We start from the raw sequence: 20,218 nt of genomic DNA, 5'->3' as shown, positions 1-20,218 counted from the left end.
AACTTAGACCAAGAAGTGGTTTTACATTGGATAGAGATACAACAAAAAACTGGCACACTCGTGAAATGTTATTATTTTCAACAGTTAGATTGCAAGTTCCTAGTACAGGAATATTGTTTCCTCCATATGATTTTAGTCTGGTTATTGTTTTTTTGAGAGGAGGTCTTCTAGGAATAGAGTTGTAGACGTTGTATGGAATGACATTACATTGGGCTCCAGTATCTAATTTAAATGTTATATTTTTGTTGTTAACTGTAATATTTGCTGTTAAATCGTCAGCACATTCCATCGATGCTGCAAAATGATAAATATATAGCTCTGCAACGTTGAGGTTAACTTCCTTTTGATCAACTTGGTCTACAGTATTAGTATTAAAGCGATTGGTTTTGGATCTACATACTTTGGCAAAATGGTTTAGTTTTCCACATGCTGTGCACTTTAGGCCATATGCTAGGCAAAACGAGGAAGTATGTTGTGATCCACAGTAATAGCAAGGTTTTTGTAAGGGTTTATCAATCTTTAGGGAGTTGAATTTAGTTCTGTTTCCATGTTTGTTTATGGAATCTGCCTGGATTGTATTTTCAAGGGCTTTTAGTTTTATTTTTGATGTTTCATATGCTCTCATAAAACTGATTGGTTTTTCTAGAGTGAGCTCAGTGTCTTGAAGTAGTCTTTCTCTGGCAGCTTTAGAGTTGATACCACAGACTACTCTGTCTCGTATAAGGCTTTCTTCGAGGGTTCCAAACTCGCATGTTTTAGCTTTATTTTGTAAATCAATCAAGAAGTCAGTAAATAGTCTGCTATCTTGGATACATGTATTAAATAAATATCGTTCATAAGTTATGTTTTTTTTTGGGTTGAAATAACATTCAAACTTTTGAACTAAAGGTGTTAATTTGTCTTTTTCTTCGATTGTGAAGATGAATGTATCATATACTCTTAAAGCGTCTTCGCCAATCATGTGAAGGAAAGTGGCACATTGAATATCTTCATTTTTGTCATTGACTCCTGAAGCTATTTTATAAAGATTCCATCTCTGCTTCCATTTTCTCCAGTTTTCTGAAACATTGCCATTTAAATTCATTGCCTCTAATGGTCTAAGTTGTTCCATTTTATTTTAAACACAGGTTTACTTCTGGTACCATGTAATATTTAATGATGGTGTTGAATCACGAACTGAATACAACATAAGCTAAGGCGTGCTAACCGCCATGTTTTTTATTCCCAGTAAAAGTGCTAACAATACAAGGCATGTGTCTATTATGCCGAACACGGATATTACAGTTCTTCTTACAGTATAGGTAAATGTCAGATGTCATAAATAAATAATTAGCTGTATCCCTAGTATTTTCAGCAAAAGAAGTTAATCGTGCATGACCTACTCGTGCAGTTTTGTTGGCTTTTTCCTGGCTTCAATGGCACTCTCAGACAAAGAACCTATTGGATACTTAAAATATTTAATAAAAAAAACACCATGAACTACCATTCTATGCACAGACTGTGACATTGGAGTGGCTTTTAAAAACTGATCATTAGAAATGAGACCAAACAGACGTTCAGATTTCTGCTTGAAAATTTTCACATTCGGTCATGCGGTTGTACTATTTATATCAATTAGCAGGTCCCTAAATAGTTTGATCATAGTGGTATTCAAATTTAGAATTCTTCCAGTCACAGATGGATTATTAAAGAATTTTCGTGCAATATTGCCAGTGTTGGATGTACCACTTCCCTTCCTGACAAAAGATACCCTTATTTTTAATTGTATTTTGAATAAGTGCTGGAATTTTTTTTTGTTTTCAATAAGTTCTTGACTGTTTTTTGCTGGAATTTTTCTTCCTTGTTTCACTGCTGGAAGTTTGCAAGCAGTATTGAAAAACCACTCCATGCTGCATATCCACAAATGAAGACTGCGAATTCCAAGTTTCAATATATTCTTGTCTACATCTTTATCTTTATTCCAAATGGTTTCCAAATTAAACTCATTAGGACTTACTTGACATACATGACAGCACTGAGATGCTATATTTTTTTTAAGCATTTTTGATACCACAGCATTAAGTGTTTTACCATCATTCATTGTGGTATAAGTAGTTGACAAACTTGAATTTATAACAAAAGACTACTACAAAAGGCGGGTTCTGGCTCATTTCCATTTTTGCGCAGGGTTCTGGCTCATTTCCATTTTTCTATAGAAAAAATGACATATCGGTTTCTAGCTCATTGATACTTTTCCATACTTAAGGAATGCAAGATGGCGTCGTGTTTTTTAATGTAAAGTGTTGTCTGAATATTTTTTCCCGTTCTAAAATTATTTCTTTGCGCATTTTCATAATGAGATGACATTATGAAAAAAGGTTGTGAATGTCTTAGTTAATTTATTCTTTGTAGTTGTTCTTCAAACTATTGTCTACGTCCATTAAGTATTACTGTCGGTCCTCTTTCAATTATTTCATATCGTTTTTGCTTTTTAAGAGTTAATTTTTCTTCTAATGTAATTTCAAGTACAGAGGGTCTCCTTTTAATAAGTTTAACTTTAATTTTCCCACCAGGTTCAGTGGGTTCTGTTATAATTATTTCAGACGGAGGCCTTTCAATTCTTCGACGTCGTTCAATAATATCATTTTCTTGGTCTCTTTCTCTCTCATCGCGGATTCTGTTTGCTCTCGTTTCATAATTTTCTCCTCGGATATGACTATTTATTAAATTTCGTCGCTCGTCCCTCGTTAATTCATAGTAATATTCAGGAAAACCATCTTCAGGATCAATAATATCTTCAGGATCAATAAGATCTTCTACATCACTCATCCTCATCATTTTTATTATAGTAAGAAATTTATTTAAGTCAATTCAATTTTTTTAAATCTTGACACACTTTCGGCATATTTTCTTCTTCGAAAAGTTTTTACCGTTTTTTAATTCTTTTCGCGTGAGAATTAAAAACTTATGAAACAAGATAATTGGCAAAAATTTCGCTTATTGAGTCGTATACATGTGCTTGACCCATTTCATCAAATCTAATCGTATACTTTCTTCCCCACTCGTCATGTGCAGTAAATTCACATCCAGCCGCACGAATTTCTTTTTCTTCATCAAACAGATGCGCACAACCCATGGTATCAAATTCAATCACATACTTCCTCTCCATCTTTTTATTATAGTAAGAAATTTATTTAAGTCATTTTCAAAATTTTCTTTCATCTGTGCATTAAGCGTAATAATAGACTTGTCCTAGAAGAAGGTAAAAGCTTCCGGATTGACCGACTTGAGCATCACCAGAGTTGAGCGTGACAACGAGTCTTCTACCAGCTGCGACAGTAGGCATAGAATCTGCTTTTCCGAAATTTCTGTAAAAAGAAATGGTGGTGGTGGAACCGATGGATGAAGTGGATTGATACAAAAGTCCAGTCGACTTGTTGTTGAATGAAGTCACATTTGATCTGTTCCACGACGACAAGTAAAAATCTTCCAGTCCAGAGGAGGAGAAGATGCATGTGCTGTCACCGTCATATCCTGGAAAATACGTGTAATTGTTGGTGTTGTATGGAGTCCAAGGAGTGAGTACAGTGCCGTTACCTGGAGGTAAATTTCCGTCGTACATTCTAACTCTAGACTCCCACCAGTTTCCAGAAGCACCAATGATGTGCATCCTAATGTATTTCAACGACACACCATTTCCTTTTCCGTTGGTGTTCATCAAAACGTATTCGCTGCCGTAAGAGGTACTCAAATATCGAAACGTTCTGCAGTACAGCTTGAAAAGAGGGATGGTTGCAGGAATGGAAGCAAGTGTGGAAATGAACGGTTGAATCCAATACGTGATGGCAGTAGCATTTCTGTTGACGAGTTGAATGGAGACGTCGTTTCTGAAAGGCATGTCCAACGTGAAATATCCTCCCAAGGAAGTGGTGTTAAACATGTTGCATCCCGGCAAAGAGTTGGCGTAAAAAGCTCCTCCCAATGGTGAAAAAAGCAAATCGGTAGCAAGTCCTGTTTGATCCACTCCGATTCCTTCCGTGGTTTCTGCATAATTCCCCACATTGATTTCTCCGTCAGTAAAGATTCGAATGAAAACTTGACCTGGAATATTTGTGTCAGAGGAGCTGTTTAAAGCCAGCCACAATCTTCTCAGCACACCAGATTTTCCAGAAAACGCAAACACAGGAGAAGTGGTTAATGCTGCAACCGTCTGAGACTTTAATCCCAAACTGGTAAAACTGGATCCGGGAACGACACTGTCAAACTCGACTTTTGCAACAACAAGTCCACGTAATTTTTTGTAGCTCCATCTTGTGAGTTGCTTGGATCAGTCACGTTGATCAATTTGTGAGAGTTCAAATCCAAATCTGTTGTACCTACAGTCGTTCCACCTGACGCATGTGTGTCGACGTAATTTTTCGTAGCTGAATCCGAATCTGATGTAGGTTCAGCCAAATTGGTCAATTTGTGAGAAGTCATGTTGATGTCGGTGTATGAAATAGTGTTGTAAGAGACTTTGGTGTCTACATACCCTTTTGTCGCTGCGTCTTTTAAAGCGGTAGGATCGCTCACATTGATTAGTTTGTGTGAGTTCATGTCGATGATTCCAGTGATTGTGCTGGATCCGTCAGTTTTAACACACAGACTCGAACTCACGTCGACGTAATTTTTTGTGGCGGCGTCATGAAGATTAGTTGGTTCGTTCAAATTGATTGCCTTGTGAAAGTTCAAATCCAAATCTGCAGTTCCCACTACAGTTCCAGTACCACCTGTCACGTGATTGTCTACGTAATTTTTAGTAGCGGCATCGTGTGCGTTGGTGGGTTCACCCAGGTTGATGATTTTATGAGAGTTGTAATCCAAATCTGCAGTGAAGGTGCTCGATCCGTCCGTTTTAATATAAACGTTGCTGGTTGAGTCTGATGCAAGATTATCAAAATAAACACTGAATTCGCTTCTGTTGAATTTGTCAATCATTTTTTAATGGGGAAAAATTTTTTTATATCCTTTGAATACGTTTAGATTCTTTGAATCAATTGAAATCTACGATTTCTTAAATTCGATTCACCAAAGGGTGTTGACAACGTCTTGAAAGCTGTCTCCCTCTTCGCATTTTTTCAAGACGTAAAGACACAAGTGTCCACAATAAGACGTGTTTCCAAATTGAACCCTTTCACTGTTGTAAAAGACAGGACTTTTCAAATAGTCAACGAGCTCGACGAGAGGTGGCTGAGCGTAAGAGTCAAAGCTGTATTTTTTATCACCGTCTTTGAACCAACACACCCAATGAAATCCATCTGTGCTCGAATCCCCCGTGTTGACAATTCCACATTCTTTTTTTCTAGGCTTTTTTGGCAACGCGTCTCTGACAAAAACTCCTCGAAAGTTTTTTATTTTCAGTTTTTTTGCTGCTTCCATCAACTGAATAGTGGATAAAGCCTCGTTTGGTAAAACAATTCCCTCCACATTTATTTTTTTGTTTCTCATTTTTTTATTGTGTTATTTTTTTAGATCTTTCAGATCCGTGAAAAATTCTTCATTTTTGTTACTCGCCTTTATCACTTACCTTTTTTAATTTGTAGTGACCATAAGCCAACGTGTGTATTCCATCTTCCAAAATGACTCTTTTGTCGTCGTTAGCGCTGAGTGCGACTTTGTTGATTTCTTCAGTGAAAATCTCATGCCTGCGAGATCGTAAGACGTTCATTTTTCTGAGCTGTTCTTCTTTAGTCATTAAGCATTCTTTATAATCTTTATGAGTGATGTGCTTTTCAACCACACAATTTTGAATTCGTTTGCATTTTTTGTGTTCTTTTTCTTCATTAAAGACCTCATAAGAGTAGAGCTTAGGACGAAGTCCAACAAACTCTTTAATTTGCTTACCACCTGTTTCATCCTTAAACTTACCGATAACCTTTTTATTTTTAAACCCAACGTCTAATCCAAAGTTTTGAATGGGAGGATGATCTTTAGGAAAGTCGCTCGTGTCAAACTTGCTTTCAACGTCATCAGCAATGTCTTTGTAAAAGTCTTCCGTTTCTATTTCATAAAAGAGCGAGTCAGTATCAGTCATGAGTAATTTCACCTTATCACCGTATTTTGGTTTGATATAGTCGTAGTGATGTTCATACATGAGTGTTTTGCTGATGTCTAGGATACTCATTCCCAAGAAAACAGGTTTGTCGTAAAAAACAAATGTCTTTTCCATGTGAACCGCGATTAAGTTTTCATCAAAAATGGTGTTTCGTTTATATTTAATTTTTTTAGATAATTTTATAGCTTCTTTTCTCGTGGTAATGAGTCTAACATCAACGCGTTTTAGAATATTCTCCATGGTTTTCCCAAAGACAGAGTTGTTCATGAGTTTGAAAAATTCTTTATCAGATTCGCTTGTAGCTTCTTTTCTCTTATCGGTGTTGAGATCAATGTACTTTTTCATGAAAGGTTCTTCTTCAAAGGTGATACCTCGATGATTTTTAGTAGTGATCAACCCGATTCGTTCATAGAGTTTTAGGTTTCAATGGTGAATGACATATTTTTCTTTGTTGTTTAAATTGGGAACTAACTTTTCCACTTTTCCAACGAGCATTCTTTCAGGAGCTAAAGGGTAATCATTGTGTAAATCGTGAAGACTTTCAGGATAATCTAAATCGACTTCGAGAATGCAAGGCATGGATTTCCTATTTAAAAGTTCATCCTCAGTCATCCATCTAAATCCTCTAACTGGAAGAGGTTTGCTCATAGCATATCCATAAAGATTATTGGCGTCTAAATATTGAAGAAACTTCGAAGGTTCTGAAGTTTTATAATCATCACTCATGTATTTGTTGTTAGCAGTTCCATGTCGATTGGAGATCATGCAGATTCCACCGCGTATTCCTTTTCGAATCATGTTGAGCATATCAATATTGATCAGAAGCTCTATTACAACTTCAGTTAGTTTTAACATTGCATCCCAAGCCAAACCAGGGGAGGTGTAATACCAAGAAGGATCAAGACCGTAATGTTTCATGCAAGTGTCTCTAAAAGTTTCAAAGACATCTGCCAGTATCAACACATCCGACACGTTGTACAAATCGTGATAATCTCTGAACGTTTTGCATTGAAACGTGCTCCAAACCTTTTGCGCATGCAAGTATTCTTCGTCGCTTATTCCCTCGTGTCTAAGTTTTGAGAAAAACGCTTTTTTTGGTGGTAATTGCGTTTCTTGAAATTTATCGAATCCGTCCACCCAATCGTAAGGGTACACGCCTTTTTTACAAAGCAAATTAAATTTTTCACCTTCAAAATGTAATGCAAGGCTTTTAAACTGCTCTGGCTTTAAATTTTTAGACAAAGTATCCAAACTGGAGGAAAGGAATTTAAAGCTGTCGATGAACCTCAATTCAATTTTTTTGTATTTTGGTTTTCCATCTTTTCCAATGTACTCTCCCACTTTGATTTTTTTCGAGAAGCTGATATATTTTTCTTCATTGTTGGGTATACAAGTGAGTTTTCCACCTAATTTTTTGATAAACAAATGAGTGTCGTAACCAGACAAATTATGAAAAACGACCGGGATGAATTTTGGAACTTGAAATTTTTTATTGCAATCGTCGTGAGCCGCTCCTCGATATTTTCCAGTAAAATGACAGTGATCGCTTACTTTGTCGTCTTTGAGATTTTTATTGCAAAAGTGGCAAACTGTTGCGGATTTGAAATTATTTTCGTCCTCTTTCGTCAAAACCATCTTTTTTTTCTCGATTTTTCCAAAAAGTTCTTTTATTGCGCTTTCCAAGTTTTCAACAAAAAATTGAGCAACATCGTTGTTCTCGCTAAACGATACGGAAATGACTGGATCGTGCTCTAAAACGGTTTCATCAAAACATTTTATGTAATAGGAAAAGGAACATGGAATGTGTCTTTGAAACTTTTTTGTGTAAGACTGGTTTGAGTTGGGAGCGCACGTGTCTATCGGCTTGATAAAGCTTTCAAAGTCAGCATATACGATAAATGGAACCCTCATTGACTTTCCGATGCCTTTAAACTGAAGAGTTGCACCCTTTTTAGGAAGTTCAATTCTCATTGGCGCGTTTTTATAACAATCTTCTCGATGTTTTTGAAGCTTTTCTTCTTGATCATAACATTGAAGACACCTTCTGCAAAAATGTTGTTTTCTTTTACCTTTTGATGCTGAGGAGCCGGCAAATCGACTGAAACTATTAATGAGACAGTAATGTTCTGTGTCTTCGTTTTTAATATACAGCAAATCAACATTATGCTTTCGATCGAGAAAGTCAGATACTTTCAAAGGGTTGGGTTTTTCATTTTCATACTCAAAAACGTTGATGCTAATGTCTGGATTATTTTTTTCAAACTTGTCAATATTATGGTAATTCACAGGAAACTCCATTCCTTCCCAATTCAGCTCTTTTAACTTTTCAATTAAGTCTTCATCAATTCTTTCGTTGTTTTTATTTTTCAGATTCAACGCTCTGGTAACTGACCATTTAAAGCATTGATTGTCGTTGTTTTTCATGTTGATGATTACCTTTTTGTCTTTTAGATCGTCAGTCAGCTCAATATAGGAAGAAGCGCTGAGAGGTGTGTAATCGATAAAGTTTATATCCATTCTTAAAATCTTAGATAGGGTGCTATTGGAACCTAAAGCATTGTATTTGACACTACTTTCCAAGACTTTTTCTTCCATTTCGCTCATTAACTCTCTTACATCTGTAGCTGCTCGAATAATTTCCGAGCTGGATGAAAAGCTTGCTTCCCGAGTCACTTCTTCACCAGTCATGATGCTTACAGATTTCATTTCGCACGTTAAAATAATTCTTACTTTTGTATTCCTTTCTCCTTCCATGGTTTGAATGGCAGACTCCCTTATCAAATTAAAAAAGGATGCAATGTCTTGATATTGAGAAGAAGGCTCGTAAGAATATAACCTAACAGTATTACCCAACGCGTGTTCATTCAACTTGAATTTTATTTTATAAGGCTTAGACACGGGTTGTTTATACACTGTTTTTAATACAAGTGATTTGATAGACTGTATCTTTTTATCGATTTGTTCCGCTGATTCGTTTACCTTCTCCTTGACTACTTCAGGAACGTAGGGTTCTATCCAATCTTTAACATCATCAAACTTAGTTTTAACATACGACGCCACACTTTTTGCAGCTGTCTTCAGACTTGAAAAAAATGAAGGTCTCGGTGGAATAACTGGTTTTGGTGTTATGACAGGTGATGAATCTAAAACCGGTTCATCAAGGATGTGTTTTTGCAAATGAATTGGTTTCGGAGTAATAGGAGGTTTTACCACAGGTCTTGGTGGAATGATTGCTGGTTTCGGAGCAATAGGAGGCTTTATCACTGCGGAAGGAACAAACCTTACTTTTGTCGGCTTTATTGAAACTTTTGTCGGTTTTATTGAAACTTTTACAGGTGGTTTAACAAACCTAATCACGGTAGCATTAACAGGTAAAGGTCTTGCCTCAGTCGATCGCCTACGAAGAGCAGCAGGAGCAGAGACAACTCTAGGAGGAACAGTAGGCTGCAAAGCCATTATAAGTTCCCCCTTTCTCATTTTAGAATACCCTTTTATTTTTTGCTCTTTAGCAATTTCTCGCAATTCGAGACATATTTCTTGCTATAATAAAAATGGAAAACAACGTTTTGTTTTCCATTTTTATTATAGAAAGAAATTTATTTAACACAAAATCATTTTTCTAATATTTTTTATTTCTTTTCAATTCTCTGAAAAAAGAATTGAAAAAATTTTTTTTACATTTCTCACAGACTTTTTCTTTCTAGCTTTTCCGAATTTAAAATTTCAATCTTTATTCCATCTTCCACTTTTCCATTTCGACGTTCTAAATATCTCCATCCATGTCCTGTCTTTTTCATTGCTTTGTAAAGGGATTTGTATTCAGTCACTTCCCCGGTTTCCATATTGGTTGTTTTCACAGACACAGGCTTATTTCGAATTGAAGCAAGTCTCTCGTATTTTGGATCGATCGGTTTTTTTTCCGTTTTCTCATTTTTCATTTTTAATTCTTTTTTTGGTCGACCAACTGACCTGTGTTCTTTTACACCTTTCAAAAGCGAATCTTAACTTATTAGATTATTATCAATCGCAATCATCATCAAAGGCAACAATTTGTTTGAGGTTAATGTAATTCCATTTTCCATAAGCAAATTTTTCAGATAATTTTTTGTATATCTCATGTTTTATTTTTAAAAAGAAAAAAATTTTTTTAAATCATTTTTGTTAAGAATCTCATGACGGTCTTTCAAACCTAATAAACAACGTTCATGCTAGTTCCGTTGGAAACGAAATTGAGCAATTTGTCGGAAATGATCACTGCAAAAATAACGGTGTTTTCTGGTACTGCTGTTCGAAATTTGAGGTTGACCACCAATTCTGCCGTTTCAGAAACAACTCTTTCTTTTTGCTAGCTAATGTCTACAAAAAACAACGGAAACAAATTTTTATATTCGAGCAGAGACAAACCAGATTGACAAACAAGTTCGTTTGTACCATAATATTTATCGTCAAAAGAGAACGCATCAGAATGAGCCATGGTAATTTTCTTTTCTCCAAAATTCAAGTCGTAATTGTAATTTGGATATTTTATTCCATTGACGGTTACGAAAAAATTGCTGACATCACAATGGTTGAAAATGGCTGGATTTACGATTTGACTGGAATTCTTGTTTGTCTGAAGCCCAAACACGATATATCTCGGAACGCTTTTGTCTGTGATTCTTCCAAGGGTCCAAGTAAATTCTGTGAGACCGGCAGGAATGGCTTGTCTTTCGACTTTGTTTGACTTATAGGCTACTGGGACGGAAATTTTACTCGCCATTAATTTCAAGAATTCGGCTTTCTTCGAAACATCCAACTCAATTCTAGGCATAAAAAGTCTGAATTTTTTAATGTCGATCATTCCTGCGGCAACAGTTTCAGCTCTGTAAATGGCGTCGTCGTATTCTTTTTTTGTAAAGGTAATGGTGTGTCTGAAGCTATAAACGACTTTGTCGTAAGTTTCGCAAAAACCAAAAATGTGTTTTAATGGTATCTTGAACGAAAATGCGCCAAAGGATGTCGTGTCTGCAAACAAGTGGTCTCGCCTTACAACAAATCCTGAATTTCCGGTGGCGTTTGAAGTGTCTTTATACCACATTTGCTTCAAACCATCTGCAAGCTGAAAACCAAAAGGGTATTTCAACAATCCAAGCATGGTTGTTCCTTGACCTGGATACATGACTCTTTCCGCTTGTTGTCCTGATAAATCATAGGTGGCATCGCTGAACAAATACATGATGGCGTTGTTTATCAGAGCAATGTTGTCTGTTGCTGTGTATGCAGTTCCATCCGCTTTTTTGAGAACCCCTTCAACGAGGATGTAAGCATCAGACGGAACTGTTTGCACAGATTGGCAATCAATCTCGAAAACGATCGATCCTGAAGAATTTAAATCGAGGTTTGTTGGAAGGTACTCGAAAAAATCAACTTTTTCAATTCCAGTGTCATACTCTGGCATTTCATCAACTCTTAATCTATCGGTGTTTATCATTTTTAAAATGAGAAAAAAAAATTTATGTCATTTTTGATTCGTTAAAAAAATCAAGCAATCAAAAGCCCGCTCCCCATTTTAACGAGATCTTGGATTCTAGCCGCGTTCTTTTTCGTCATTTCCTTTTTCACTTGAATGGAAGAACCAAACATTTTTTTATGCAGCTCTTCCATTGGATTAATATACGGATCAGTCTTTGCCGCTTCGTTTACAATCGTGGTGAGTAATTGGTTTGGATTCACTGTTCCTGTCTTGGCGTAAACTTTTTCAAACACTTTTTTTCCTTTGTCGATGGCAACGTCTTTAGCAGTGGATATAGCTGAAGAGGCTAATTCTTTTCCAGCAGATTTGGCGGCTGTGATTGCTTCTCTTCCAATTTCGCTTGCTGCTGCTTTTCTCAATAAATGAAGAGACGATCGTGAAGCATTTGTGGCTGCCATTCTCCTCAAAAAGTTTTTAATTGCATCCACGATCCCTCCACCTCCAACGACGTTCTTTTTAAAATATCTTCTGTTGTTCACAATGAGCATTTTTTTAAAATGAGAAAATATTTTTTTAAATCCGTTCTCACGACTCGATGTATTTTTGAATTGCTCTGAATTCTTCTTTGTTTATTTCCCCCTGTCTCAAAAGCTCGTCACAAATGGCAACGGCTTCGTTTCTCGATGCTATATTTCCAGCATGTCCTGCAGCGATGCACAAGTTAAGCCTTTGCGTAAGCACATTCGGATCGCTAGGAAGAATGATCACTCCTCGACCTTTTTTTCCCCTCGTTTTTGTGTAATTTTTTTCCCAAATTTTTGAAACAATCGTTCCCCACTTTTCACTTCTCGAAGATTTTGGCACGGTTGGTCTCCCTTCCTTCTCCATTGCATGCGTTACAACGAGTATTTTTTCATAATTTTTCATGTCTTCGTCTGTTACCTTTGTTATATCAGGCTAGGATCTTGTGATCAACTCCCAAATACCTGTCGTCCCCTCGTACTTTTCTCCATCAATAATAACGTCGTTATTGTCGATAAAAATTTCTTTGTCTCCAATAAACATTTTTCCGCGTTCTTTTGAGTGAATTCCAAACACTCTGTCTGCAGCAAATCGTTTAGATGCGTATTTGGATAAATAATCCAAAGCAATATTTCCAACATTCATTTTTCCAAAAGTTTTATCACTTTTTGAACTTTCAAAAGACGACTCGCTTTCTGGATAAGTCAAAGCCAGTGGAGTGTTTTCAACCTCTCTGTATGCGATGCTTTTTAGTTCGTTTTTTATATTTTCATTGCTCTCAATCAGAGGTTTAAAAAACTTGCTCAAATCAGTCTGATAATTTGCATCTGAAATGTTGGTGTTGAGACTCTCATTATAAAGCTTTTCTCTATTAGCTCTATATTCTCTCAAAATCTCATCTCGCTTTTCAGGATCTTGTATTCTAAAAAAAGACATTTTTAGAATACGGAGAAAAAAACTTAAAACAAAAACTCGATTGCGTTTACGATTTCTTAAATCCGCACGCGGATTCATGGAAAAATCTTTAATTTTTCTTAAACAGGTTGTTGAATGCTTTTATCGCATCCTCTCTTCCTTTTTGGATTAACGACTCTTTAGTCAATTCGTCAATGGCGCTTTTTGTCTTGGTTCGGATTTCTTCAGTCATAGTATTGAATTTTTGAAGCTCACTGAGAATGAGTTCGTACTCGGAATCACTCACAAATCCATCCATGAGAGATTTTGAAATGTGGTCGCTAATCGTATTCAATTTTGACTCGGAAAGAACTTTCAATTTTTCGTGCTTTTCAGCCTTTAGCATCATTTTTTTGTTCTGATGATTTCCGAAAATGGATAAAGCTCCCAATACAACAGCAACCCCTTCACACGCAATCGAAACTGGAGTGGCAACAACGGTTGATAAAAGTGCAATCCCTGTAACCCCTAAACCAATGCATACCGTTTGCAATCCGTCGTCGGTGAAACGAATTATTTTTGCCGCTCGATGGTATTTTTTACTCAAAGCCATTCGTTTCACTTTTTCATCCTCTATTTCTTTTTGGATCTCGCTTATTTTTTGAAGTCGATATAAATGTCCTCCATCTGATGGGGCTGTTGGAAGAACTGGATAAATTTTTTCAGTGTTTTTTATTATTTCCATCTTTTTAACAAAGACACATTTTTTTAAATTCGAATCGATGTAGTTTATTTTACAAAGCTTTTCACCTTTTTTAACGGTGACTTCCTGGTTGCTGTAATTGTGTATGGTCATGACTATGTCATCCACAGACTCGGAAAAAATAGCATCGTTTTTGAAATAATTCAATTGATTGCTTATTTTATTCATCAAAGTAACGACAGCAATTCCTTTGTCTAATTGTAAACCTACGGACAACGATATCTGCTTGTGAGATACAGGAGGAAATTTAATGTCTTGTTGAGCAAAAATCTCGTGCTGTCTGTTGATATTAAAATAGGTAGGATAATCCAACTTTTTCTTTGTTACAATAATATTTTTCATATTTTTTCGTTCCAACTCTTTGATTCTATCCTCTAAATGACTCAGATGGAAATTAAAATTGTGAATCTCTGCTGAGGCGCTGTTTTTAAACAACTTGTGTGGGGCATGCATTTTTAATATGAAAATAAAATGTTTTAAGTCGTTTTATTTTCAGTTTTTTGTGCTTTTACATTTCCTCGTCTGATTCTTTTACCTCTAAATCCAAGTTTTCACACATCATGAGGCTATGAGGTAAAGATGCATTTTTCACGATGATGGCTTCGGACAGTTTAACTTGAATAGACACAATCGAAGGATCAATATATACCCCCTCAATTCTAAGTCCTCCAATAGCATAACATCTTTGGTTGATAAAATCATGTCCAGAAGATATGACCAAATTTTTATTATTACGTTCACCTTTGACTCCATTTTTTATATCAAGAGCTGTTTTCTTTCTATGAAATATAGAAGTAATGAGTATTTCGTCTTCATTTTTAGTTATAAACATTTTAGCATAAAACACTGGCGCTGCATCAGCATGGTCAGGTTTATATTTTAAAATACTCAATTCGTTAGAGTTAATTTGCTTTCTTCTTCCTCCTTTTTTAAGTTTGGATGACAATTTATCTACTTCACCTCTAATAAACAAAGTAATCTTTTCCATTGTGCTAATAAACTTTTCTTCTTCTTCAGTTTTACCCTTTTTAGCATCAAAGCAAACAAAGGACATGGAATACCCAGTCAATTTTTGTGTTGCTGGTTCTTTATCCTCGCATACGCCATACGAAAACAGTTTGGGTGTGCGAAATAAAAGAGGTCCAACTCCAGAAGGATAGTTATATCTTAAAGGTATCTTTTGATAAACTACTGGTTTTGTCGCTGCAAATATTTCTCCTATGCTTAAACGTGTTTCATCAAAACTTTCAATTGTAATAAAATTCATCTTTTTATATAGAAAAGAAAATTATTTAACTCATTTTTCAGAGAAATCAATTCTTTATGATCTACCCAAGAGTTGAAAGAGTCTGGATATCCTTTCCATTTGACTAAAGATCTGTTCTTTTGCTTGCGAATGACTTTTTCAATTCTAAATATGTCTTGATTGGTCTTTTGCATTTCTTGTTCATAAAATGTACCTTTAATTTCTTCACCGTTAGCATCAGCGATTTTATACGTGGGTGGATTCGTATGCTGAACATTTAACACGGTAAAAACCTCTTCAGTCCATCTCGGTGTATACCCCTTTTCAAAATGAGACTTCTTTTTTACGATCCTCACTTTGTCACTCATTGAAAATTTTGGTCCTGCTCTTTCTGTTTGCGTCTTTCCATTCAGGTTCATCCAAACCCTATATTTATTCTTTTCATCGCTAGCTTCCACTGGAGTCATTTTTATGGAAGAATACTTTGTGTTGTTGTAATTTTTCGCCATTTCATCCAAAACGTCAATGTATTTATTGGTGCTGTTGACTGAAAAATATTTAAACATTCTCTCTTTCATCGTTATATTCCATCGCTCGACGACACAACTTTTTTCTTCATTTTCAGTGGAGTATAATTGAACACCTAGAGCTTGTACATGCTTGTTATAAAACTCTTTTCCTTTATCCACCCACATCTTTGTACACTTTCTTGATCCTTCAAAGATTTTGCTTAGAGCGTTAGCCACTTCAAGACCTGTTTTGCTTTTCAACGGAACGATCCATCCATACTTTGAAAACACGTCGATCACCGTAAGCAAATATTTTACCCCGTTGTTGAATTTTGAAAACGATTGCATATCAACCAAATCTGCAGTCCATATTTCATCCATGTCGTTCACAAACACTTTTCTTCTTTTAAAATGATGAATGACTGGTTTATGAAGCTCGTTTGCAAGTTGATCCGTCCATTTCAGGTTCTCCGGTGCTTTTTTTTAGATCCTTCGGATCCATGGAAATTCTTCGAATTTTTTAAACCTAATCCGAATTTAGCTTTTGCTTTGATGATGGGTGTGATCAGTTTTCATTCGTTTATCTCTTTTTGAGTAGGGTTTGGAATGGAGTTCATTTCTTCAAGCATCATTTGATCTGCCAAATTTCTGCTTTGAACGTCGTTTAAATATTTATAAGCTAAATCGTGATGGTATGCTGCATTGTCCACTCGGTCTACCGGTTTGCTCCACTCTTGATACATATCGGTGGATGTGAGCCTTTTGTCCAAGTTTGTGCCAGGTCCTGCAAAATTCATTCCTGGAATGTGCATTTCTCCTGGAAATTTTGCCCATGGAAGCTTTATTTTTTTTGAAAAATTGTTAATCGATTCCACCAAGTCTCCTCCTTTTGTCGTATGCGAAGATGATCCTTTGAGCGCATGCGAAGAAACAAACTTACATTTGGTCGTTCCGCAAACGTTGCAAGTCCCTTTGACTATATGCTTGTTGTTTTTTGTGATTTCGTTTCTCAAATGATTCGTTTCTGTTTTCCTTTTGCATTTAACACAATACATTTTATTTTAAAAAAATATTTTTAAACTAAAAATGGAAGTGTTTGATTTGTCATGGAATATTGGAAAAATCAAAAGAAACAACAACAAGCTTTTACCGAGAAGCATTCGAGGAATCATCGTTGGAAAATCCGGATGTGGAAAAACAACGTTGCTTCTCAAGTTATTGCTTAGACCTGGATGGTTGGATTATAACCATTTGCAAGTTTTTGGAAAATCTCTTTTCCAACCCGTGTACAAAATACTAAAACGTTCGTTCGAAAAAAAATTACCAAAAAAAATAATTCTCGACTTGTTTAAGGTACAAACCGAAATTGAAAAATTGAAACTAGACCCTGAATGCGTTATCAACGACCTTTCAAAATATTTTTCCGAAACCGAGGGCATGGAGTGTGAATTTTTTGAAACGGCTGACGATGTGCCTAATCCTGAAGATCTTGATTCATCCAAAAACAATTTAATGATCTTTGACGATTTACAACTAACCAAACAAAACAAGTGTGAAAAATATTACATCCGAGGAAGACACTCTAACGTCGACTGCTTTTACCTCGCTCAAAATTATTTCATGCTCCCAAGACAAACGATCAGAGAAAACACCAATTTTATCTGTCTCTTTCCCCAAGACTTAAAAAACATTAACCACATTTATCAAGACCACGTTTCGAGCGATATGGGAAAAAAAGAGTTTGAAAAGTTTTGTAGACATTGTTGGTCTGAACCTCACGGATTTGCGGTGATTGATTTGTCGTCAAAAAAGGACAATGGAAAATATCGAAGCGGATTTGACACTTTTTATTTTCCAAAAGAAGCCATTTAAAAAATGTCACATAATAAAAAATGTCAGGCATAATCATCGACGTGGATGGAAATTCCAACGTAATCATAACAGAATTTTTAGACAAAATCGTTTTTGAAAAAGGAAAAACTTATGAAATGGCTTTTCTAGGGCTTGAGACGTACAACAGCTTTCCAAACATCACCAGCAAAAACAATTCTTTCCGGTATAGCATGAACAACGGAATCAATTGGGAAAATGTCGCCATTCCAGACGGGAGCTATGACATCATTGACATTAACAATTATTTACAAAAGACCGTCTCAAACACAATAAAAAATTATGCATCTCAAAGCGCAAGCTTCGTCACAACAAATAAAATCAGCTACTCTCCTGATAACATAAAAATAGGATCCAATTTAAACACTTTAAAATCAACCATCACACTTGGATTGAATTATATGATGGATTTGAATGTGGATAACAGCATCGCCTCACTTTTAGGATTCACAAAAAGACAATTGGACTCTAATTCCGAATATGAGTCTGACGATGTTGTTAGAATTTCAAGCATCAACACGATTAGAATCCTCAACAACGTCATCGGATCGGCTTACATCAACGGCTCACAATTAAATTGCATCTACTCTTTTTATCCAGCCGTTGGTCCTGGATTTAAAATCATCGAAAGGCCTACCCATTTGGTTTACCTCCCTGTCAAAGTTCCAGAAATTTCCACAATGATCACTCGCGTTGTTGACCAAAATGGAAATTTGGTTGATTTTCGTGGAGAGGACATTACGATCCGTTATCACATTCGAGAAGTGAAATAAATATTTTTTCCCACATTTAAAAATGAGCAAATATGTTAGTGTTAAATTAAATGTGTCTCAGGGACAGATTGAAAAAATAAAAAAATCAATGATAGCAGGTAAACCTGTGAGCATCCGTATTTCAAAAGATGATTTTAACGGAAACAACGTTTTACTTGTAACACAAAATCAACATCGAAAACTTTTGGACGCTCTCCATCGAGGAGTTGGAGTCACCATTAAAATGAGCAAAACTCAATTGGAACATAACGCAAATGTGAAAGGAGGATTTATTGGAGCTCTTCTACCTTTATTGGGTATGTTGGGTAGTACACTTGCAACAAGAGTAGTTCCAGCTCTTGCCACCGGATTGTTAGCAGGTGTAGGATCTTCTGCAGGTTCTGCTATGGTTGATAAAATTGCAGGAAGAGGTATCGTTTATTTGAAAAAGAATGGAAATGGAATGAAAATGGGAACGCACAGAGGAAACGGATTATTTTTAACACCCTGGCCTAAAGGAGGATCATTCAAAGACGGAGTTTACGTTAAAAGCGGAAGAGGATATGAATCTATCGGCGCTGGTTTGCTTCTCGGACCAAACTCTCCATTCTCAAGCATCCCTTTTTTAAATTTAATTTTGTAAAATATACAGTGAAAAAAACTTTTTTAAAATGACTTAAATAAATTTTTTCTTGTTATAAAAAATGAGTATTACAGAACAAGAAGAATACGAGGAATTCTGTTACAGTGAACTACAGGAAATAAATAAACCCACTTTTGACCCAGAATTACACAGAATTGCTATACAATTCCGCTATGATAATCACAAAAACAAAATTGATGAAAATTATCTTAATAAAATTAAAAAATTAAATACCTTACCCATTCATCACAATACTAAACTCTTACTACAACATGGATTTGAAGAACAACGACAAAAAGAACATAATCAATTAATAAGAGAAACACGAAGAGAAAAATATAAACATCTTTTTCCATACTTGAAGAACAACTACAAAGAATAAATTAACTAAGACATTCACAACCTTTTTTCATAATGTCATCTCATTATGAAAATGCGCAAAGAAATAATTTTAGAACGGGAAAAAATATTTAGACAACACTTTACATTAAAAAACACGACGCCATCTTGCATTCCTTAAGTATGGAAAAGTATCAATGAGCTAGAAACCGATATGTCATTTTTTCTATAGAAAAATGGAAATGAGCCAGAACCCTGCGCAAAAATGGAAATGAGCCAGAACCCGCCTTTTGTAGTAGTCAAAAGTATTGTCATGAAGTGTAAACTTAATATTCTCTAAAGACAAAATTTCATTTTGTAAACGTTCAAACTTCTCTTGAATAAAACTAGTAGTCTCTTTGGCAAAACAAAACATAAGATGACGGGTTGCATCTGGACTATTTGGATTACAATTTTTCCATAGTATCTTTTTTCCACTTCGAATCTCCAACAGTACAAATACTATACTATACACAGTGGAATCATCCTCTCCTCTCTTCATAGTTGCTGCATTCTGAATTTCAGATTGGTCACTCTGACCATCACCACCCACTTTGCAAATAACATATATGTTATCACGTTCCTCCTGTGCTAAAAATTTGATAAAATTATCATCATCCTCCAAAAGATACTCAAACACTCTAGAAACTGAATGTTTGATCATATTGAATAGACTACATTTTACTTCAGTTTCTGAATATTTCACCTGCTCTGGATATGTCAATTTTTTGTATTCTTTTAACTTGGTTAAACCTGGAGGAACAAGATGATGATTTTGTGTAACAATTTTTTTAAATTCAGCCCATGTTCTGTCTGTTAGTCTCAAATTGCAAAAAGTATGCAATGATAAATTTGGACCATATAAATTAGACCTGGGTGCAGCAGAGGGATTAGATGCAAACCTTTTTACAGCATGTTGAAGTTTTTCTAGTTCTTTTCCCTGAAGATTATCAGTTCTTTTACGTTTCATCCTACTCGTAAGTTCTAAAAAAGATTTTCTAGGTTTTGGTGCTTCAGGTGTTCCCATTGTTACAGTATTTCTCCTAAAACATGTATAAAATGTGTGTACAACTTTTAACTTATATATATATATATA

At 35.6% G+C, this 20,218-nt stretch overlaps 1 pseudogene; it reads right to left on the bottom strand.

Moving 5' to 3' along the window:
* Nucleotides 1–1,202: 1,202 nt before the first annotated feature.
* LOC149878652 (uncharacterized) lies at nucleotides 1,203–20,181 on the bottom strand (annotated as a pseudogene).
* Between the last annotated feature and the right edge of the window lie 37 nt (nucleotides 20,182–20,218).

This window comes from Hydra viridissima, unplaced genomic scaffold (genome assembly GCF_058129835.1).
Source record: "Hydra viridissima isolate aposymbiotic clone 2 unplaced genomic scaffold, HvirCarnegie_v1 scaffold_14, whole genome shotgun sequence".
Lineage (NCBI taxonomy): Eukaryota > Metazoa > Cnidaria > Hydrozoa > Anthoathecata > Hydridae > Hydra > Hydra viridissima.
This window is presented reverse-complemented; position numbering and strand designations above follow the sequence as displayed.